General features: G+C 39.3%; 1 long non-coding RNA gene across 10 annotated transcripts; it reads left to right on the forward strand.

Moving 5' to 3' along the window:
• The first annotated feature begins 5,670 nt into the window (after positions 1 to 5,670).
• LOC127091592 (uncharacterized) lies at positions 5,671 to 10,926 on the forward strand. 10 transcript variants are annotated; one of them, XR_007791945.1, is made up of 9 exons: positions 5,671 to 6,046; positions 6,162 to 6,850; positions 6,920 to 7,062; positions 7,277 to 7,345; positions 7,483 to 7,574; positions 7,677 to 7,786; positions 8,543 to 9,332; positions 9,444 to 9,625; positions 9,718 to 10,926. It is a non-coding gene; the product is annotated as an uncharacterized LOC127091592 (long non-coding RNA). The 10 variants fall into 10 exon arrangements; XR_007791941.1 differs by lacking the exon at positions 6,920 to 7,062 and having other exon boundaries at positions 5,674 to 6,046; positions 8,543 to 8,661; positions 9,209 to 9,332; XR_007791946.1 differs by lacking the exon at positions 7,277 to 7,345.
• The last annotated feature ends 13,653 nt before the right edge of the window (positions 10,927 to 24,579 follow it).

The raw sequence follows: 24,579 nt of genomic DNA on the forward strand, positions 1-24,579 counted from the left end.
AGACTGAAGGCACTCGAGGATGGTCTCCATGTTGCCCCTGAATAGGTTCATCTCTCCTTGCACCTGGGCAAGGGATTCACGGACAGCAGCGTTGTCGGCTTCGTATTCAGCCATGAGTCTGGATTTGCTGGAACGTGTGTAGTACGGATGACGAGTCGTCGTTGTTGCTGCGGCAAAACAGCGGAGGTAAGCATTTTGTTTTCTGTTAGCTTTAGGCTATGAATGTAATAAATGCATGTTTAACAAGTAGAAAAAATATTATTTTTAGGGTGCCAGTGTGCTAGTGTGCATACATAGTCATACAGTGAATAGGGATAAGACAATAGAAGTATTTCAACAACATCTCTTTTATTTATTTGAAAGCCAAACAGTACAAATTATTACAACTCGGGGTCATTTTGATGCACTAGCATGGAGATCGGACTTGATCCTTTCCATAACAACCCTACATACAAAAACGAAATGAAAAATAATCTTCGGGGTGTTGTGAGGAAACATGTCAGCATAGGCCTTCTTCAACAACCCAGGAAGGTCCTCGAGTGATTGGCTAGCAAATTCGGCCAAGCGGGCATGTCTATCGGTCCAATACCGGGCATCCCTGATGAGGTCATGTATCAAGGAAATACTCGGTCCATTCAAGATGTCTTGCACAAATTCTTCTTTCTGGTCCAGGAGAACTTGCAAGTGACGACTTTGAATCTCCCATTGGGTAGCTTCCTCTTTCAGCTGTTTCCTTTCCTCCAAGTTTCGATGGCCCTGGCGATTCAAAGATCGTATCTCTTTAAACCTTTTGTCGATGTCACTTTGGAGTTGTGCGAGGATTGTTTCTAGCTTCTTGGCGCGGTCTTACTCGTCCTTCAACTCCTTCTGCGATTTCTCCAATAGGTCTTGTAGAGATTTGATTTGACCTTGGTAGTCAATCTCTCGCTTGCAGGCTCGATACTGAGCTTCAGCCAACTCTTTCTTCTTGTTCGCAATGGTCTCAAAAGACCCTTTCAGAGCATCTCCCACCTTTCTCCTTTTGTTTTTCTCAATCTGGATATCAGTATCTGCTTTGTTGAACCTTTCCCTCTTCTGATCACCCACATTATCAACAAACGACCCTTTCTTCGGGAGATGGGACACAATCCATTTCTGCAGCAAAGGAATACAACAATTGATAGTTCCCTCTTTCTTCATATTTCTCCAATGGAAGGAGAAGAATACATCAGCTAGTAAGGTGGGAACCGGATTCTGGGAGATGAATATGGTGATGGCAGCCTTGTCAAAGAAGCCTTCAACATTCGGGAATAACACCAATCCATAGATGAGTAATACAAAGCTGGCGTAAAATGTGTCCCAGCTTCCACTGTTGGCAAACATAGTGGCGTTCTCGAATAGGAATTTGGACGGTAGACCCTGCGTGTTACCCTTGATTCGGAGAGTGGCCTCGACTAGATCCTTCTTCATGCACAAGGCCTGAGCTATATCTGCCGAATCTGGGAAGTCTTCATCAATCATGTATGGAGCTTAATTCTTGACTGGAAACTGTAGTAGATGGGTAAACTCCTCTAGTGTGGGAGCTAGAAGAAAGTCCTGGAACGTGAAGCAGTGTAAAATGGGGTCATAGAACTGTGCGAAAGTGAACATCAACCCTGAATCCTCCTTGGTGTTTAAAACCCCTAACAGATTTACATAGGCTTGCTTGAAGGCTACTCGGTAATCTTCGGTTAGGAACTCGCTGAGCTTCCTTAACTCATCGACCTTGGAGTCTCTCAATTTGTACTGATAGGTTTTTCTTCGGTCGGTCTTATCCATGGCTGCACTGACACTAGCAACTGGCACAATAGGTCTATGAAAAATGCAAATGTAACATGTAATGGTTAATGTAATGATGTAATGATGCTATGTGATACAATAATGGCAGGATGCCATATAGTCAGAATTCTGGCATGCTCTAGATAAACTGCATAATCTGTCTGTTGCAGGTTCAAAGGTTCGACGTATACACAAGAACACAGGTATGAAGAGCCTTGGTTTCCTGCAAGAAAGACCCCTATCCCCTCACAGGTGTGTACTATACTTAAAGGGTGGTCCTAAAAGGTCCCTAGAGCCAACGACCCAATTTGAGATACCATTGTCTTGGACGAATGACTCGTCGGACAATGATGCTCCCAAAAGGATCTACTCTAGGTGTGATGTCTCGTGTCAACCATAATCTCGAAATAACTCCACGGAGGTCAAACACGACTCTAGTCACGTTATTATCCTGTGTGTGTACTCAAGCTCGGGTATAGAGCTTCTCCCTTATGTATCAATAGCCTAACCCAAACAACATCATATACAGATATCCAGGATGCCAAAATGCAATAATAAAGTAAATAACAGATAAAATAAAGCGAGTAAAGTATAAAGATGAACACCTAGAAACTAGCGAGCAAACGACCTAGACTGGGATAGACTCCTTTTAGCGATTAGGAAGTACTCCAAGTAGCAAAGTGTCCCCAGCAGAGTCGCCAGCTGAAGCTAGCGGAAATATACCTGAGCGTATCGCACGCTCGAACATACAACAGAATCGCCATCGAACTTTATTTATCCCCAAAGGGAAGGGAAAACATCGATAAAACCCGGGGGAAAGAGATATACTGGGTAAGGAAGTCGGTTATGCAAGGGGAAGTTATTAGCACCTCAAACATCCATGGTACTCCATGGAAACCGTTTTGATTGTTCTCGCTCGAATAGGTGTTAGCTAAAGATTACTCGCAAAAGAATGGGAAAAGGAATAGAAATAGATAAAGTGCTCGGTGAGGATTAGGGCCCTCATGCCTACGTATCCTCATAGTGCAATGAGGAATTCAGAGCTTCGTAGTTCAAGGAACTAGAAATGGGAGATGGAAAGGAGTGTGATAGAAGTATGGTTTGAACTAAAGAATAACGTTGTTTGTACTCCAAGAAAGGGGTGAAGACGTGAACCCAAGAGTAAACATGTTGTTTGAACCGACAAGTGAGGGCGTAGATAACTTATATCACTGTACTGGAACAACCGAAAAGAGAGGAATTATGTGTTTGGGATGAGAGCCAAACAACTCTTGGTTCACAAGGAGGTATAAGATGGAGCACAAAGGTATAATGTTTTTGGCTCAAAGATAAAGTATATCACATGGAGTGAAAGAAGGTAGTATTGAAGGTATCATGGAAATGAACGGAGTGAAGTGACCGAAGTCACAAAATAAAGTATCTGGTGATGAGTGATTGAAGAAATAATGCTTAAAATCGAAAGGTGAAAGTGTATTGGAATCCATAAGAGAAGTGAGATTTTACCAGAGGGAAACAGCGTTAACCGATACGTGGATTAGCAGGGCGCCACTGTAGGGTTTTAGCTAAAAAGAAGGAATTAAATGTTTGGGATGAGAGCCAAACAACTCTAGGCATGAAATGCGGACTATTCGTTAGGCGTCCTAAAAGGATATGTATGGAATTCCAAAGAAGTGTATTTCGATGTCAAAAAGACAGATATGTCACTAGGTGAACGATTTATGATCGAAGGTAGATGATGGAGGGTGGAAGATATGAATGATGCCCTAAGGCGAAGAAGGAATAATTAGAAGTATGCTTGCCAAGGATTCGCATCCTCGTGCTTACGTATTCTCATCGTATAATGAGAAAGTCAGAGCAATCGTAATTCGGAACTACGAGAATGTAAAGAGAGAGATGGGGTAGTACTGGAGTGTAAGGAGTAGTGTATGACTTGCTGGGGAATCGCCAATTCGAGATCAAATCAGGATAGTAGCTTGGATCCAAGAGAAGGGTAGACCCTTAATCAAAGAGCAAAATGGCGTGTTAGCCGAAAAAGAATGAATAAAATGTTTGGGATGAGAGCTAAACAAGAATGAATTAGATGTTTGGGATGAGAGCCAAACAAGAATGAAGTGAGTGTTTGGGATGAGAGCCAAACAAGGATGAAACGAGTGTTTGGGATGAGAGCCAAACAAAGATGGATCAGATGTTAGGGATGAGAGCTAAACAACTCTTGATTGAAGAAATGAACTGTCATCAAGACGTCCTGAAAGGATGGACAAGGAGTCCAAGGAGAAGTATGATTGATCTCGAAGAGATGGTATAAATTGCATGAATGGAGTAGGATTAGGTAGATTGATAAATAAGATAGCTCGTGAAGAAACTGGATTCTCCTGCCTACATACCCTCATTATGCAATGAGGAAATCAGAGCTTCCGTAGTTCAGCCCACTAGGGCTGAAAAGAAGATGACGAAGGCAAAAGAAATGAATGATTGAGATTGAATTGATTAGAATGGAATGGAGAGAGAATGAAGTGATAAGAGACTTGACAGTCGATTGATAGGAATCACACTAAAGTCTATGAATAAAGGCGAACACTTTGAATATTTGGGGCATACACCCCATACGCAAATTCGCTCTAGACAAGGGTAGGAGAGACTCCCTCTCATCATTCCTCATTACTTAAGACTTGAAGTGAATGATACTTCTCTTGATTGACAAGTTATTGGTGAAGAACCTTTGTTGTTGATCCTTGTGTTGATGTTGAACTTATATGAAGAAGACTTGGTAGTTTAATCGATTCGTATTGTACTAAAGTCTATTAATAAGGGCAAACGCTTTGAATATTTGGGGCATACGCCCCATACGCAAAGTCGCTCTAGACAAGGGTAGGAGAGACTCCCACTCATCATTCCTCATTGCTTAAGGCTCGTTTCGTACAATTTGAATCATATTTACCAAGTGTTGACCTTTGATTTGTCTTGTATAATCCGCTGCTTGGTGTGACTGAGGATGCCTTGATTGAAGATCTTGAGTTAAGGCCTCGAGCTCCACAGCTTGGAAGAAAAGTCTTATTAAGTGACCAAGGGTCTTTTGGTCACTCAATTTAGACTGTGGGATTATACCAGTTCAAGGGATTTAATTGATCAAAATTACTTTTGATCAATTCAATCGAAGGGTTTGAAATGATTTAGGAAACTAGGTTAGAACCTAGTCTAATGGTTAGAGTTTAATCAAACTAATCTAAGGGATCATGTTAATGGTTAGTCAAAGTTGATTAAAAAATTCTATGTTAAATCCTAAGGGAGCATGTTATAGTTAGTCAAACTTTTAGATTAAAAATCTATGTTAAAAGAGTTAAGGGAACATACAAATGTATGGTGAAAATGACGAGATAACCCCTAAGGGATAAAATGGCCAATTAACAAAATATTAATATTAGGTACCAAATTAAATTCTAACTAAGATTTAATTAGAGTAAAATTGTAATTAAGTCCTAACGCTATTCTAATATCTAAAATCAATTAAGCTCTAAAATTGATTAACTTCTAAAATCAATCGAAATCTAAAAATTGATGAAGATCTAGGATTGATCAAATTCTATTATCTTAGTTACTTCTAAATCTAATTAGCTACTAGCTAACTATAACTTTAATCCTTAACTAAACCCTTACTAGCTAATCCACTAATTGTTAATTAACTTAAAAAAAACCAACAAAACCCAGGCCCAACCACAAGCTGGACTCGGGCTTAAGGGGCAGCAATCTCTCCAAATGGGCCTTGGGTAAGATCCGAAATAAGGGGTGAGAAACGGATTGGAGGTGCAAAAACAAAAAATGAACAACTGGGCCAAAGGCCCAAATTCCCCAAAGAGGTCCACGGAAATGGATTAGCAACGAGAGTGATCCCTGCGACCTAGCCGTCATTCACGACATCAAAAATTTCTCTCAAAACGCAAATTCCGCCATGAATGACCAACCTCCAAGGCTTCGCTCACCATCGAATTTCAAACGAGGCCATAGTACCAATGGAAGAAACAAGGACGCTCTCAAGATTTGCAGAATCGAAAGATAAAGAGGAGAAGAGACCTATCGGTGTAAAATGTCATCAATGTTCATCGACCCTCAACCGCGGTGTACTGAAGATGAATGGTGGAGGTTCCACTCGTGCGCAAGCTTTGCCTTCGTAACGAACGTGCGGTTGATGGTGAAGCTTTGATTCCGATCAGTGCTTGCATTTGTCGAGACGATCTTCCTCGAAACTCCCCTGGTATGCCTTTGCTTCGACCTTCCTAACTTCTCGTTGTACTGCTTCTTCTTCCTCTTTTCCTTCTCGTTTATATTCTACTTCTGCTCTGAGTCCGTCGTGTGTGGATTATTGGTAGGTTCGAGCGAACGTAAACAGAGCGATGGCGAAGGTTGTTGTTAATGGAAAGGCGGTTCTGTTGAATTTGGTTCCACAGTTGGAGAGAGTTCAAAAAGTCTCCGAGATTTCCGAAGGCTCACTCTGTTATAGGTGGTTGTAGGTCCTTGTTCAGGGTGATTACAGGTGCTGTTTTATTCTGTAATTGGAGGGAGTTAGAGTTCTTGGTTGAAGAAACAGGTTAGGGTGAGGAAGATTGGAGAGAAGAAGAAGATTGGGGAAGAACAAAGCAGGAAGGGATTAAAGGAATCAAAAACTGGTGGAGCACGGAATCATGGAATTAACAGAAGGAGATCGGAGGAATTGCAGTTTGATACAGAAGGAGATCGGAGGAATTGCAGTTTGATACAGAAGGAGATCGGAGGAATTGCAGTTTGATACAGAAGGAGATCGGAGGAATTGCAGTTTGATACAGAAGGAGGTCGGAGGAATTGCAGTTTGATACAGAAGGAGATCGGAGGAATTGCAGTTTGATAATTCGAGCCCTAATTCCACTCTCTTTGCGTCAACCAACATCAAGAACAACATGGAAACGAGGCTAGCAATTCGCATCAACTAATGGAATGAAATCATGACACCACGTATACGAGTTACGATACTTACCATACTGAAGCGACGCGGAGGTTCCGGTGTCGTCGATGCCGTTCACAGGTGACTTTCTTTGTGTGTTTTCTACAACTTCTTCTTTCTTCTTCTTCTGACTTTGTGAGCGGTGAAAAGAGACTGAGGTGGCTTAGGTCCAGCAGAATTGCTTCGATGCGAAGCTTCAATGGCTTCTTTGAGATAGATTGAGCTCTGGTGAGGGAGGAGGTTGCAAGATAGAGAGTGCATGTTCAAGCCAAAAAATGCAAGGGCCTCAAAGTGTGAGTGATAAATCTCTTAAATAGAGTTGATGTTCGGAATTAGGTTAGGCTAGGAATGAGGTCTGGAGTTAGTTGAGGGTGGCTTGGAGTCAGTTAGGGATGACTCACTGAGTTGATAGCAAACTCAGTTAGTTAACTCAGTTAGTTAAGTTGGTTATGTTGGTTTTTTTTTATTAATGACTTAATGAAAATGAATTTTAACTGGATGTTGTAGGTGGCTTCCTGTTACACTGTTAGTGAGGCGATTAGTTTCTGTTAGATAGTTAGAATGCAGGATTCTCTGGTTAGTAATTAACGTCTTCTTTTAATACTGTTAGAGTGAGACTTCTTTATGCAATTTTGTGAAATGTTTACTCATGTGAGATCGGCTGCCACTACGAGATACATTTGTGTTGTTATTAACTTATGGCCTTTCTGCAGGTTGAAGCAGTTGGTACAGTCAGGTCGAAATTCTGAAATGGAAATGGTGTTTAGTCGGATGATGACTGCTAGAGATCAACCTATTTCTGCTGGTATGTAACTCGATCCGTTAAGTGAATTCTGATTAAGAGGGTGTGAAGCGAGAATTCAGGTCCTCAGCTAATGGTTTGCTGCTCCTGTTTTGAGCTTTGTAGGGTGATGGTGAAGTTGAGAATGGTGAAACTGTACGCATAGAAGCCAAGATGAAAGTGTTTTCCACACGCACTTGCAGAACCTGTCATTTCTCTTCTTCTTTGTTTACACTGTGAGTTTTTCTCATTAAATTTGTTAACGGTTCAGTTGGTCGGACTTATCTCTGCTAGATCATACCGTGGATTTACGGCTGTGCTGAAATTGGATATTAGGCTATCGAGTTAGTTATTAATTATGCTAGAGTAGTTAGTAGTTGAAGCTTTCGCAATATCTCTGCTAGATCATACCGTGGATTTACGGCTGTGCTGAAATTGGATATTAGGCTATCGAGTTAGTTATTAATTATGCTAGAGTAGTTAGTAGTTGAAGCTTTCGCAAAAGGGGGACTCCAAATATGAGTTTTGGCTTGTTTTTGTGGTTAAATGTTATGCTGCAGAAAGCTGCATGATTATGAATAAAGCTGCATGTTTTTTTTTACTCGGTTCACATGTGCATCTTATTATGAGCTAGCCATGTTAGACAAAGGCCAGCTGTGATGATGATTAGCATCCTTTTGGTATCCATGTATGCAGTTCTGTTCCCATTGGACATTGTTGGCTCTGTTCTGGAAATGCACCATTGGTGGTGATTGTGAAATAACAGTGATAAAGGTTTACATGTCCGGTAGACGGTGGATTTTGATGTCGTATATGTATGCTACTAGTTGATGCTTACATGTTACAAGCTTGTTTGAAATTCTGACTGGATTTTTAGTTAGAAATATTAATGTTAGTTAGAATTAAATTCGATTGAAATGAAGTTGAAATGTAAAATATGATGCTAGTTAATGGGATGCTATTTTTGTTTAACTTGCATTCGATTTGTGCAGGGGGTTGATCGAATGAAAGACCTACACAAGGACATTCTCGAGCTAGCTCGGAGCACGGCACACTTGTTGGTCACAGTTCGTCATGGGAAGTTGTCGTCGTGGACTTGTTCATAGGCAATGTATGTAATTGGAACTGTAGTTTTTTCTTGGAAATTTGAAACAAAAGTTGAACCGAAATGTCGTCTCCCAAACTGGTGTTCTGCTTATATGAGTTCTGTCAATTTGGCTTTAATTCCGTGATGTTCAAATCTGCTAGGAACTGATTGATGCTACCACTATTTCGGTTGGCCACTAACATGGATTCGACCTGTTATGGGCTATTCCAACAGATTAGTATGTTAGGTTAATGTTAACTAGAACCATTTCCTGTTAGGAAGTTCTTATGGCAGTTGCAATTTATGCTTGAATGTTTCCATCTGCTGATGTTCTGCTTGATTTTGCTGTAGGTCTTGTGATTTTGAATAAACTAAATCTGATAGTTAGATGTTAAACAATTGGGTTAGGTTTGTGTTATGCTCATTAACTGGAAATCTGTCAGTAGAGGGTTAATTAAGTTAGTTAATGTTAGCTGGCGGTAGAATTCGGTTGGAATCATATGTTAAGATTACTGTTAGAAATCTGTTATGAGTTAATTATTATGAAGTTGGAATGGTTGAAATTTGTTAGGAGAAAAAAGCGGTCAGATGGAGCTGGATCGAAGCTATATTCATCCTGTAATTATTCTGTTTTGTTCAAGAAGAGAAAAGGAAAAAATTAGTTCTATTGGTTATTGGCAAAGGTTGTGTTTATGGTTAGTTTGCTGAATTCTTTTAACTGGGTTTTGTTATTTGGTTTGATTTCTCTTATGCTGCTTAAATGAAAAGAAGTTGTTACCCTGACTTTCCCTGTCATTTGGTTTCAGATGTGTCGAACGGTACAGAAGCGGATTGCATCGTTGGCTTACAGATTGGTGTATTCTTATTGCCGTTGTGACCGTCGGTGCGTACGTTATAGCTGCAGCATCCTGCGCTTGGAGTTGGTGTTGGCAGCTTGTATGCTTTCGGCTCAGACGGTTTTCTGCCGCTGCTGAACTCGGTGGCCTTTGTTAGTATTTGGTTATAATTTAGAATAAAAAATGAAAATTCCTTATTTGTGTTAGATGGTTTAACCTTGTATGCTGCTAATTACTTTTGCAGGTTGAGATAAAAAAACACATGTGAAGTTTCCATTGAGAAGAGGTATTGGCCCGAGTGCGAACCTGTTAGTGCAGGTACCTTCGCGCAGCGTGTTCTGGTAGTAAGACTGTTAGATATTAGGAGTTGAATTCTATTAGTGGTTAAATGTCGTGCCAATTGGCTAGTGCTAGAAGAACAGTTAGGTAGTTAGTTTTAAAAGCTTTGTTAAAGAATTGTGAGTTATGGAATAGTCATGTTAGAAAGTTTTATTTAGATTAGTTCAGTTAATTATAAATTGCAATTAAGATGAACATTCAACTGTGCTGCAAATGAAAACTATTCTTCGCATTATTGTTTCTTTGGGCATGCTAGGAAAATTGTGTTGTGATTATTTGTTATTTGGAATAAGTTATTTAGAATACTCTATTTTAACTCGGTTAGAAAAGTCTATAGTTGGTGTTAGTTAGAAATGGGAATGTTGGTTAGAAATCCAACTGGAAATTTACATGAAATGGACTTATAAATACAACTGGAAATCGAAATACAAACCAAACCTCGCTTCCTTTCGAAATGGTTTGTGAGTCCTGTAACGTTCAGCTTATGCCGGCAGCCGAAACTTTCTGCTAGGCTACTTAATTACGGTTATGGATGAAGAATCAATAAAGTTTATTAACTGTTGTTATGCTACGGTTTGAAATTCAATGTGTATCGAATTGTTATTGATGAAAATCGGATAGTTAATGAATTGTTAGAAATCAGAATTGTTTTGAAACCTGTTACGAAAATTCATTAACTGTTGTTATGCTAGCTTTTGTCAGGTGTGAATGCATGGCTCTTTGCGGTATGTCGTGGTTCTAATGTGGAATCCTTAGAAGTTATGAAATGTATCCTAGAATGTCTTGTGCAAATCCTGGTTTACACTTACAGGTGACACCGGAGTACTAGAGCCGGGACTTGAGTCGTGAACTGGAAAATAAGTACCAGGAGCATCATGCCTCGCGAGCAACTTTGAATGTTGACATTCAGTTTAAAGCCTCGTCCAAGAATTCCCTGTTGCCGTTGCTTCCTGTAGTGGTTTTTTTTTTTTTGCATTAATACTACATATTTCTGAATGGTTGTATTTGAATGCGTATTATTTATTAGTTGTAATTTTGTAAATGAGTTAAAACGTGGAACGTGTAATGGAATTATATTGAATGTTATAAAGATGTAGAAAATTGAAATTGAGAATGTACAGTTCTGAATCATAAATACCTATTAATTTTGAGTATCATGTGATTTTAAATTGAATTGAAATAAACTTTGAGATAGAAACCAATAAAAATGAAAATTATGAATGATTGGATAAGGCTAATTAAAAAATGATCTAAAAATGGGCACTGAATTATAAGAATAATTTTAAAACTGATCTAAAAATGGAATTAAAATCAAAAGCCAATAAAGATCAATTAAAGTCAAATTAATTTATAATTATGATTAATTTGATATCCGTTGTAACATTCATTTGAAAATAAAAATCAATTAGAGTTTGAATTTTGAAATTAGATTTATTTTGAAATTAAAATCAAGTAAAAAAAATCAAATAAAAATTGGAATTTATTTTGAAATTAAAATCAAGTAAAAGAAATCAAATAAAAATTGGAATTAAACAGTTGATTTGAAATTAGATTTAATTTTTAATTCATCAATTAGAAGTTAAAATGAAATCAAATTAAAATCTAAGATATAATTAAGATCAATTAAATTTATTTTAAAATAGAAAAACAATGAAATCAACAGCAACGTGATCGAAAGGCATAGATAATGGTTGACATTGCTAAAGTCGAGACAATATGGACTTGGGCACGGATGGTTGACTTTGATCAACTAGTGGACCAGAAAGTCAGCCAATGACCTCAATCAACCAAGATGCGTGAATTAGGGATTCCTAAGCATAGGATGACAAATAAGGATGCAAGGCGTATCAGGGTTAAAACTTCCCCTAATTAGGGTTTGAAACAATCACCAGCTTTGAATCTATAGATGCTTGTATTAGCATGAATGCACGATGCATATGCATATAGATGAATGTGTACAAATGAATTCCAAGTCGTAGGTCGAATGAAAGATGTAAATGGGAGAGGGAAAATTTTGGGATACGACAACTATCAAAAGCTTTCTGGCAATCTTCGGTCAAATCACAAGACTGATCTTTCTGAAGAAACATGAATATAGGCGCACATGTGGGAGTCATGTGTGAAATGAATCTTGAGATATAATTTAAGCGACCGAGAAAACCTCTGACTTGCTTCTCAGTCTTGGGCGCAAGCATCTCTTGTATTGCTTTGACCTTGGCGGGATCAACTTCAATACCCTTCTCGCTGACAATAAAGCCCAACAACTTACCAGAACGAACACCAAAAGTACACTTATTGGGATTTAAGCGGAGTTTATACTTCCTCAAACGCTGTAATAGCTTCAACAAATGCTCAACATGTTCCTCCTCATTAATGGATTTAGCAATCATATCATCAACATAAACTTCAATCTCTTTATGCATCATATGATGAAAAAGATTAGTCATTGCTCTTTGGTAAGTTGCACCAGCATTCTTCAAACCGAAAGGCATCACTCTATAACAGAATGTTCCCCAAGGTGTAATGAATATGGTCTTATCCATATCCTCGGGTGCCATCTTGATCTGATTATATCCGGAAAATTCGTCCATAAACGAAAAGACTTTGAATTTAGCAGTATTGTCTACCAACATATCAATGTGTGGCAGGGGGAAATCATCTTTCGGACTGACTTTATTCAAATCTCTATAATCAACACACATGCATACTTTTCCATCTTTCTTTGGCACAGACACAATATTGGGCACCCATTGCGGATACTCAGCGGTCACAAGGAAACCGACATCAATCTTCTTCGGCACTTCTTCTTTGATCTTCACTGCCATATCAGGATGCATTCTTCTCAACTTCTACTTGACTGGCGGGCATTCTAGCTTCAACGGTAATCTATGCTCCACTATCTCAGAATCCAAACCAGACATGTTTTGATAGGACCAAGCAAACACATCTGAATACTCTCGGAGAAGATCAGTCAACCCCTTCTTAACATCTGGACACAGTCAAGCCCCAATCTTGACTTCCTTCACATCATCCTCGGAACCCAAGTTGACTAACTCAATCTATTCTTCGAATGGCTGAATGGCTTTTCCTTCATGCTCAAGAAGATGAGACAATTCATCACTTACTTCTTCATCACTTTCCTCCACATCCTCAAACATAGGGAATTCAAAATTTGGAGAAGGAGAAAGATCATTGTATTCAATGGGGTTAGAAACCAACCTACATAATGATTTGATATTTTGATTTTAGAGAGGTGAATTTGTGACCAAATACTATGCAGATGGACAATTATATTGTTTTATTTATGATTATCATTTTCAGAATAAAGCAAAAAGTAAAAGCAAAACATCATAGATGTGGATGAATATAATTAAACTTTATTAATGATCAATTTGAAATGCCCAACAATGTTCACTTCTCCCTTAGGCATATGAGAAGTATTTTTAAAAACAAATAAAAGCAATTACTTAAATCGATGCATAATAACAGGAATATTAACAGCATTCCAATTATTGCAAGCCTTTCCATGCGTCACAAAATTGGTGCAACCTTCCTCTTTGTCATCCTCTAGGACAACAACTAAGTGTCGTTCATTGTCATGAATGAACCCTCCGCTACGGAAGCTAAGTTGCATATTCTTTGATCTAGTAGCTGACAACCCTTGCTGAAAACCCATACCGGTTCTATTCTTATTGTCGGAGACCTCTACCACTCGTCCCCACTAATCAACAGTTCCTTCTTCAACAATCTTCCTTGCATCTTTTAATGAGGACATAGGTGCCCCAACTCTCTTTTCAGCAGCAATAGATAAGGCTTGGATTGGAGTTCCAACCTCATCCTCAACTTCAACATAAGATAAAGATGACAAGTGGCTAACCAATAGTGCCTTCTCCCCACCAAGAATGACAAGCTTGCCATTCTTCATAAATTTGAGCTTCTAATGCAATGTGGAGGTAACAACTCCTGCCTCGTGGATCCATGGCCTTCCCAACAGACAACTGTAAGCCGGGTGGATATCCATTACTTGAAAAGTAATTTGAAAATCACTCGGACCTATCTTCACCGGGAGGTCCACTTCACCTATCACTGTCTTGTGCGAACCGTTGAAAGCTTTGACAATTACCCCATTATACCTCATAGGCGCTCCTTGGTATGACAACTTTGATAATGTTGACTTTGGAAGCACATTCAACGAAGATCCGATGTCAAAAAGCACATTGGATAAAGCGTCATCTTTGCAATTCATCGAGATATGCAAAGCCAGATTATGATTCCTACCCTCCTTAGGAAGTTCTTCATCATAGAAAATGAGATTGTTGCAGGAAGTGATGTTAGCTACAATATGATCGAACTGATCCACCGTAACATCATGTTCCACAAACGCTTGTTCTAGAACTCTTTGGAGTGCTTCGCTGTGCGCTTCGGAATTCATTAACAGAGATAGTACATAAATCTTTGAGGGGGTTTGGAGCAGCTGCTTCACCACATTGAACTCACTTTTCTTTATCAGCCTAAGCACTTCATCATAATCGTTAGTCTTCAAACTGCTGGATTCACCAGACTGACGCTTTGATGTACTAACCGGATCTACTGCGGGCACTTCTACCTTCTTACCAACTATTGACTCTTCCATATCTTTTGGGAACACCGGCCCAAACACTCGACCACTGCGGGTCACCTTGGTAACATCAGCAATGCTCATGACAAAATTGGTCGTAGGTAATGGAACCTCTTGACCATCCTTCACCGTAGTTGCATTATACTGATAAGGAACAGCCTTATCGGATGCGTACGGGATTGGACCCACCAACCGTATGACCAACAGTGATACCAATCTTTGGCTGATACTGTTACTGTTGATGCTATCATACTAAATCACCACTCTCTCAGGATTCTTAAACACAAGAACAATCACATTGACATCGTCATCTATGTGTCAGGATTGAACAATCTGAATCATACCCTCATCCATCAACCACTGGATGTCTCTTTTCACAATCTCACAACCTCTTGAATTAACACTGCAGATAGCACAACCATCATGGTCATGCTCACAATCGCTCACCAAGCAAATGTCCTTATGCATCGTCACCAAGGACCTTTGAATGAAACGAACGTCGAACACTTTGAACTCCCCGGGGCAGCCGTCCACCATATTGACAAATGAATTTCCATGAGTGGCCAGTGGGTTAGCTTTCACGTTGGGTGCACGGTCCTCCAAGGAAACCATTCCACTTTTCAATAGCTTCTGGACTTCATATTTGAGTGGATAACGTTTCTCAATGTCATGTCCGGGTGCTCCTTGATAAAAAGCACAACGGAGGTCTGGTTTGTACCACCATGGAAGTGGTTCAGGTATATTCTGAGGATTTCTTGGTTGGAGTAGGTTCTTGAGAACCAACGATGGGTAAAGCTCTGCATAGGTCACCGGAATCAGGTTAAAAGAGACCTTCTTCCTTTCAAAATTCTATTGTTGATGATTGTTGGTATTGTTGTTGTTGTAGGTGTTTGTTCATTGTTGTGGTTGTTGTTGTTGACGTTGTTGTTGTTGAACTGGTGATGATTGATTTGCTGAAAACACAGGAATTACTGGCGGTACCTAATGATGATGTTGAGGGGATGGTTGACTTCTTCTGATTTGAGGCCTTCTCTGCCTCCCACTGGAAATTGCATTGGTTTCACTTTCCTTCTTCTTACAAAAACTGCTGCCGTACCTCTTGATGGACGATACTTCCTCCTTAGACAATTGTCCTTCTCTGACACCTTCTTCTAGCCTCATCCCCATATTTACCATTTCGGTAAAATCACTGGGGGCACTGGCGATCATCCTCTCATAGTAAAATGAGCTAAGGGTCTTCAGGAAAATCTTGGTCATCTCCTTTTCCTCTAAAGGAGGGTTGATCTGAGCAGCGAGTTCTCTCCACCTCTATGCATACTCCTTAAAAGTTTCCTTATCCTTCTGAGACAATGATCTCAACTGATCTCGATCGGGAGCCATATCAACGTTGTACTTGTACTGCTTTACGAATGCTTCACCCAAATTGTTGAAAGTGTGGATGCTCGCACTATCCAACCCCATATACCATCTTAGCGCAACACCGATCAGACTATCTTGAAAGTAGTGGATCAACAGCTGATCATTGTCTGTTTGGGTGGACATTTTGCAGGCATACATCACCAAATGACTGAGCGAACATGTGTTCCCTTTGTATTTTTCAAAGTCAGGCACTTTGAATTTCACCGGAATCTTCACATTCGGCACCAGACACAATTCAGCAGCACTCTTCCCAAATATATCCTTACCTCTCAAGGTTTTCAACTCCTTGCGCAACTCAGGAAATTGATCTTTCATCTCGTCCATTTTCTCATATACATTCGGGCCCTCAGACGGCTCGGAATAATAAATGGTGTCTTCCACACGAGGCAAAGTGTGCACGACAGGTGGTGGCACAGACATGACTGGGCTAGATGCCGACATAGAAGCAAATGTAGGAGCAAAGCCTTCAAGCACGAAGTTCAGAGGCATTCCCCACAGGAATCCGGCAGGCATGGCAGACACAAAATGAGTAGCAGTTGCAGGAATAGTAGAGGTAGCTACCTCTGAAATAACAGTCCTCTGAGGAGGAGGAGTTGCAGGTGTTGGAGAAGACTGACTCTGTGCAGCTAGAACTGACTCCATCATGGCAGTCAGGCGGGTGACCACCTCTTTCAAATCTCTATTCTCTTGCTCGAGATGTTCCATAATTCTGGAGTGATTGGCGCGAGTATTGTACCGATGAGTCAGCTTGGTTGAAGCGCAGAAGCAACACCAATGAGACATCTGACGAAAGAGAAATCTGCTTATGCAAATGATGTATGAAATGCAATGCTTGATTGTTTTTTCATTTTCAAGGAACTTACTATAATATTTGCAAATCTTTATGTGTATATATATATATATATATATATATATATATATATATATATATATATATATATATATATATATATATATATATATATATATATATATATTTAACAATAATTGCAACAATTTGATATGACCATAAAAATCTCTTTTATTTATATAATTGGAAGGATTACATTGAGTACAATTTCAGAAACCAAATGAAAAATACAAGAGAAAAGGAGGCTAGTCATCCTAAGGATCCCTAACAACAATTTCAGAAGATCAGGCTTTAGGCGCGTACTTCCTTCGAATGCGACAGATCTCTGACTCAAAAGAAGCCTTCATCTGAGTCTTCTCGAGGACAAGCTGATCAATAATCTTCTTCCAAGCAACGGAAGGCTGAGGCATACTAGAGGAAGATGAAACCTCTGGTTCTCTCTGTCTCTTTGTCACTCGGTCTTCAAGTAGCTCAATAAGTGCATCTTTGTCCTTAGACTCAAGCTGCAACTCCTCATGCTTTTTGCTCAAAGCATGGAACCGTTCTTCCCACATATCCTTCTCTCACTTATGTTGGTGTAAGGCCTAAAGGCCAATACTTTTGGTACTTGTATCAAATTATTTATTAATAATAAAAGGCTTTTTCTTTATTATGTTTGTCTAAATAAAGTCCCTAGAATAGATAGTCTGTTTAATGTATCAAGTGTGACTTAATCATGAGATCACATTAAACATAAGAACACTAAAGCATTAAGACTATTATGTATATAGACTAATGATCACATCTCATGGATCACGGATAAGGAGTTATCAAGTCTTAAACATAGGTATGAATATTAAGAGTAATATTTATACTGGATTGACCCGCTATGAGAATACTATATAAAATGTTATGCAAAGTGTCATAAGTTATTCTCATGGTGATAATGGTGTATACCACCCTTCGACCTGAAACCACTATGGACCCTAGATGTAGAGTCGAGTGCCTTATTGCTGATCAAACATTGTCCGTAATTGGATGACCATAAAGACACTATGTACCCTAGATGGGTACTCCACGAAGCATGCTAAGGGACATGAGTGACCTAGATGGAATTTGCCCATCCTGCGTAACAGGATAAATGTCTATGGTGTAAAGACAAAGAGTCAGACAACATACGATCGCAAGTTTCGATGATGACAAAAGACCATCATGCACGTCTACAAATAAATGAAACACATTACCCACCATATCCTTTTCTACGTTTGTCTAAACCTATTATAATGATCAAAAACATATGTGGACAAAGTGTGATCATGACGAAATGCATGAAAATCACAAAACACAGTTTTATGCAGATTTGAAAGCCTTGAGTCGACCATAGGGGTCAGCTCAACGCTCACGGGTCAGCGCAAAGCTCAGCAGAACTGAGATTGGTCAGCGCATGCTTCTTTGCGTCGACCATAAGGGTCGGCGCATAACTCACGGGTTAGCGCAAAAATCCCTTGAGTCGACCAGAAGCCAGCGCATGGAACCATGGGTCGACCATAGGGGTCGGCGCATCACTCACGGCTCAGCGCACACCGACCTATGGTCGACCGCTCGTGCGTAAACTCAGTTTTCTGAGTTATTTCCACTGTTTGAAATTCTGTTATTTTTAATTGGTTTTGTCAGTTACTATATATAGAAGTTAAAACACTTTTATTAACCAACATTTGCTAATTTGAGTTCAAGTGTTCAAGGAAACAAGAAAGAGTGAAAAAGGTGTCCAAGACTCATCATCTTCATCTTCAACATTTCACAACTCATCATCTGCAAACAATTACTTTTGATGTGGTTCGTGATCGAGTAAAGGTGATAAGGTTCGAAGCTGTGATCGAAGAATCCAGTTCGAGTTGAAGCTTGTGGCAGGTTCTTTCTTGAATAAAACCATTAGGGTTTTGTCCTCCAATGCGGGTTTGTGTTTGGGGGTTTTTGCACGAATCGCTTCATCAATATTCAGCCGAGCGAAGGTGATTGAGAAGAGGAAGTCTTCATCAGTCTAGTAGCGGATTCGGTGACATTGAAGTGAAGGATTCGGGTTCGACTCGTTGTGTTTGAGATCAGCCGGGCCGAGGGTTTGAAGAACGGAAGATTCTTCAACAAAGGGGCTGGAATCGGAGGTCTAGCATCAACGATCGAAGGTCTTGATTCATCTTGAATCAAGGAGCAAGGATAGGAAGCATCATTCAACACATTGGAAGTTCTGTTGTTTACATGCTTTGCAATCCTTGTATAAACGGTTAAATTTCACAGGTGATATCTAATTAATCATCTCAATTCTATTTTTAGAATTGAGGGCAGACGTACCCCGAAGCGAGGACGGCGGGGGAACTGCCTCATCAAATCTCTGTCTTCTTTAATTTTCTGCATAAGTGCTTTTCAGCTTAAAAATTAAGTGATTTTAGTTTAAGCAAGTTTACCAAACGTTGATATAAGTTGAGTAAGAGATTAAAACTGCTGTTTGAATACAAAGTACAATAGTATATTGTACTAGATAAATTTGAATTACTAACTCAACTCAAATATCTCTTGGAGTGTATGCACACCAAGTGTTTGTGAATTTGCATAAGCCAAAGTTGTCTTAAGTTTGCACTCAGTTTAATTTGGTATTTTGGATCATTGGAACTAGGCTTACTAGTTAGTGAAAAATATCAATTGAGTGTGCAAATAGTGTAGTGATTTGTATTTCATTTTATCTCTAATCCATTAGCTTAACGCATATCCGGTTTTCCAATAACGGTTCGTTTTAGACTAAAATTTTCCTCGGCTGCTTCCGCACTTAAAACAAATTTTCAAAACCAATTTTCTTTCAAATTGGCAGCGCCGACTCAAGTTTTTAATTGGGATCTATTCAACCCCCCTTCTAGATCCGTGCCATAGTCTAACATATGGGCCCAATATTGAATTGGACAAGGATGACACAGTCTATGCCTTGTGTTCAATATAGACATAAGGGCAAAAGGGTAATTGTACACATAAGTATTATCACAAAATGATTTGTCAGGTCACATGACATTTTCGTGTCTTGGGAAACAGTGATGTGTTGCTAGATACCTCTCACTGTTTATTATGTTAAATACGTGATTTAATATAATTGCCAATGCCGCGAAAACCTACAAGGTCACACACAAAAGGACGGATTGATGAGAGATAGAGTAACTAAGGAATACCGTAATGTACGGCGCACTTAAGTGAATTGTAGAACATCGTAAGTGTAACACCTCAAAATTTGCCCTCCTCTCTTGGGACTAGCTTAACATATTGCATATCATTTGTAGGTCATTAGGCATTGCATAATTGCATATCATGTGGTTACATTGTACAAGTCATCTTCATAAGTCTTGATCAGAAGATGAAGAGGTCAGGATGCAAGCCAGGGTTTCATTGGACTGATCATTAACTATCTGAGGGTGGTGGTTCAAATTAGGGTTTTGATTCTCAAGGAGATTGGTCTTGATCTTGGTTGCAATGATACATCATCATCATCATGGTCTTGTTATCATCCAAGGGATTCATCATGCTTGATCAGATACTTTGAGATTAGGGTTTTGACCACTGGTCAACCCTAATCAATCCTAATAAGTTGAATCATCTGCATTGGGCCAATCAGGGCATGGCAAGGAGATGGGGTCTACAATGGATATGGGGATCATCATGTGATTATATTGAGCTTAGGGAAGCTAGGGTTTCATCATTGAGCCATTTCATCAGAAGTTTGGGGCTCAACTTGATCAGTGCATTGCCAAATTCATCTATCAGTTGAAAAAGTCAACTGTGGTCAACTGTACTTGATTTTATGGATTTGGAGGTGGGAGAGAGTTGGATACACTTCATTCATGTTGAAACAAGTTTCATTTGACATTTCAAACCTCAAGAATGAAGAAAATAAAGTCAGGAGAAAAGTTGCCAAAAATAGAAAGTGACTTGTAATGGAAGTTTCCAAAAATGGAAAGTTTTTCACCACAAAATTACATGTCCAAAAAAGCTTCAAATGGATTTTTGTTCAACATGAAAGTTGTAGATCTTGCTCTCACCTTTTCAAAAAGTCCAAGAACTTGAATTTCTCATGAGTGGTTAGCAAGTTATGGTCCATTCATTTTCCAAAAATACCTAAAATCAAAGTGGCATAACTTTCACATGGAATGTCCAATTTGGGTGATCTTTCTTTGAGCAAACCCCATTTCACATGTACTTTCATGATGCATAATCAAAATTCATCAAAAATGGTCAAGGCAAAAAGTCATTTTTCAAGTGGACTATTTAGCATTTTTGGTGTGAGATAGTGAATTTGAGCATTACTTGGATTTTTCACACAAGACCACTTCCAACACACTCCAAATATCATTTAGAAGTTGTGAGAACTGTCATGGCACTGTTACATTGGTTAATTGGCAAGGTCATTTTTGAACTTTCACTTAAAGTGGCAATTACACTAATCAAGCCAATTTTTGCTAATGATGATTAAGAGATGGATTAAGGAGATGGTATATATTGCTAATTGTAACAGAATTGCAAATTACATTTCATTCTCCAAGATTTGTAACTGTTTTTCCCTCCAATTCTCTCAAATTCTCTCAAACTTCATCACACATTTTTGATCATTTCTCATCCAAATCTTCATCAATTTGCTTCGTTCTTGCTTGATCCATGCTCTACATGTGGTATTGGTGAGCTGTTTTGCTAAATCCATGCCAAAAGCTTCAAGATCGTGGACTGTCATAAGCTTGTACATCAATGGCAACTTCATCATTCTTGCAATTGGAGCATCTTTGAGCTGAGCTAGCCTTTCCAATTACTTTCTACATCCTCAATCTTCATCTGTTTTGGAGTTTTGCACCTGGAAAAGCGCAAATCGAGCACTGCCATCACCTACAAGGTAAAATTCGATTTCTTCCATTGCATGAATTATGATGTGGCTTCTGTAGGTCTTTCAACGTAGATTAACATGCTGTTTGTGGTTTGTGATTTGGTTAAGTATAGTGAGAGAAATCTGAGTTTGAAGTTTGATGTGTAAACCTTTTCTTGCTCGATCCGGTTGATATGTTGATAGTTAGGTAAAATGCTTTTCATATTCGTGATGTACATGATTCACCGGTCATTTTGATGTATGGTACGATGAATTTGGTTGAGATCTTCGCATGTCCAATTTCTGGAAATTTGTGTTGGAAGAAGATGATGAATTGCGCGTTTGATCTTTAATTGCCATGGCCTGCTTTCAAATCGTGTTTCCCGCCGTCCTCTGGCCAATGAGCGAGCGCCATGACATCTAATTGAGGCGACGTCGTTTTGCCTGTGCGCTTAAGTATTACAAAAATGCCACTGGATCATATTATTTCCATTATTTCATTTTCTTTTTCTTTTTCTTCATTTCATTTTGATGCTTGAACTTATAAAATCCATATCTGATTCATTTCTTGTCCAATTTTTGTGAGGTTTTTTTCACCATGCTCCTTGTGATGTGTAGAATTTAATCATGATTTTTGTGATTTTTGTGCACGTGTAAAAAATTAAATTGCTTAGAGGTTGATTGAATGTGCCACATTTGTATATGTCTTGCCATATCCTTCATAAAATGATGATGCTTTCAAAGAAATGAATGAAATTTTTTGTGCATATTCTGGACACTTTGATGGTAATTTTCATGTAGAGTTTGTAATTTTTGGATACTTGGTTGAAGAGATATGAATTTTTGATTAGAGGTGTGACAATTTGTGTCACACCAAGCTAGGTCAACTTCATGATTTTATTTGATGTGCTTAGAGATGTTGAATTGAGTTGAAATTTTGCATGAATGAACATATGTATGTTGAGATCACATGTGATATTTTCTGGAATTTTTGATAGCATTTCCTAATTGATTGTAATTTTCTCTTCTGTTGAACCATTTTGTGACATTTTGTGATACATGATTGTATTTTGCTTGTGAAATTCTCATGATTAATTGGATGAATGTGAAATTTGGTGGAGTGATTGTAGACACATTATAGGTCATTGTGGTTTTGATCCCATTCATTTACCATGTGTTGTCACTGATTTATGATTTTTGGAAGTTGATGTTTGTTTGGATACCATGTGTTGGCTTGCTTGAACTTGTCTGAACTTCTTGATTTTCATTGACCTACTTCCTTTTTTCCAATTGAGCTGAAATTTGACATGCTATTCATTGAATGTGTTATGTTTAGACTTGAATTTTTGTGGAATTAATTGAAATGTTTTGGTATGCTTTTGATTGAGATCTTTCTGTTTGGTCACTTGGAGTTGCAAATTGCATGTTGGATGCTATTTTGTGCATAAAATGATAATGGTGATTGATATGAGCATGGGACCAATTGGTTTTGCTTTTAGTTTGTTTGATTGTGATTGTGGATAATTTTCACTTGCTGTTTTGAATTTTTCATCTCCTTTGGACCCTAGGCTTGGCCTAGTGGTCTTGTTTCTCATGTTTGGTTTGGATTTTCAGGTTGAGATGCAAAAGGCTTAAGGAGGAAAATTCAAGTTAATTACGTTGACTTGTGAATTGTTTATGACTGACATTGGCTTTGTGTTGTAGGGTTTGATGCTTGAGTTTGAGCTCATGGCTTGCACTTGTGTGCATTAATTTGTGTTTGATTGTACAGATTAACATTTGCTGTTTACTGTTAGTTTGTCTGAGTACTGATGATACTTGATTGATTTCAGGTACATTAAGTTGCTTATAGTTCTTTAAGAACTTGCTGTGCTGCTGCTTGGTTTTATAAACCAGTTGAGGTAGACTCTCTTGTCTCCATGTAGTCTGGAAGACCTGGCTTGTTATTTAGCCAGGCAACTGTCTGAAGTCCTCCTTAAGAGGCGATGTTTGTGATTGTTTACTTTTGTGCCAAGCAGGTAAAGACCTCGATGAGGCAATTGGCGGAACCCAAGGGATATGCAATCTATCCCCCGCTATTCTGTTGAGTCGTCCCTCTGCTCACACCACTGTGTTGATGCATTGGGACATTAACCCCAGATCTTGTGCTGTTGCACAGTCGAGTCAGAGTCTTGAGCGTAGAAGGGTCCCTCCATTCTGGACCCACGCTCCTTTGTCTGAAGCTCTCCCTGGCCAGGGATAAGAGCTGTGAAGTCTAACCTTCACTCACCTTTCATCTGCTTCACCCTGACTCTCAATGTCAGGGTTAAGAGCGAACACTACCTTGTACAGATGACTTGCCTCGGCAGTCCACCCTTGTTGGAGCCTCACTTGACTGGATATAGTGTGTGCTATGTGAAATGTTTGTTTTATTTTGATGGATGCTTGCATGCTTGTTTTTCCTGGTTAGGATTAGCTTGCTGTTGTACAAGTAGATAGAAACCACAACATAGGGCAATGATGCATGATAACACTAGGCTCGAGTACAGCTCCCTAGTAGTGTGTCTCCCCTTTGTTTCTGGCTAGAATTTCTTTCCCTTTCAGGGGAACTACGTCGCCCTGATCCTCATACCAGATGAGGTACGTAGGCAGGAGACCGTGCGAGGTCTCTCCGGGCACTTTTTTTCTTTTTTGTGTGCGTTTGCTTGACAGTTGCTAGGCTCGAGTGCCTGACTCCTTAGCAACTTGTTGCTTGTTTGCTCTTGTGTGTCAGGATATGGATGTAAGCCCAGCGATTGGCTGTCCGTATCCTGATTGTGTTTGTTTGGTTAGGAAGCCGATGTAAGTCCAGCGATTGGCATTCGGGTTCCAAGTTTGCCTGTGATTGTGTGTGTCTTGTTTGGCGTGCGTAAGCCGAACTACGGCAGCTCTGATTCTCGTTCCAGACGAGATACGTATGCATAGGATGCGATGTCCTAGCGAGCCCTCTTCCTCTTAACCCCACCTGTGTTGTCTTCGGTGAGTGTGTGTGTGA

The sequence above is a fragment of the Lathyrus oleraceus genome, chromosome 6, assembly GCF_024323335.1.
Source record: "Lathyrus oleraceus cultivar Zhongwan6 chromosome 6, CAAS_Psat_ZW6_1.0, whole genome shotgun sequence".
NCBI lineage: Eukaryota > Viridiplantae > Streptophyta > Magnoliopsida > Fabales > Fabaceae > Lathyrus > Lathyrus oleraceus.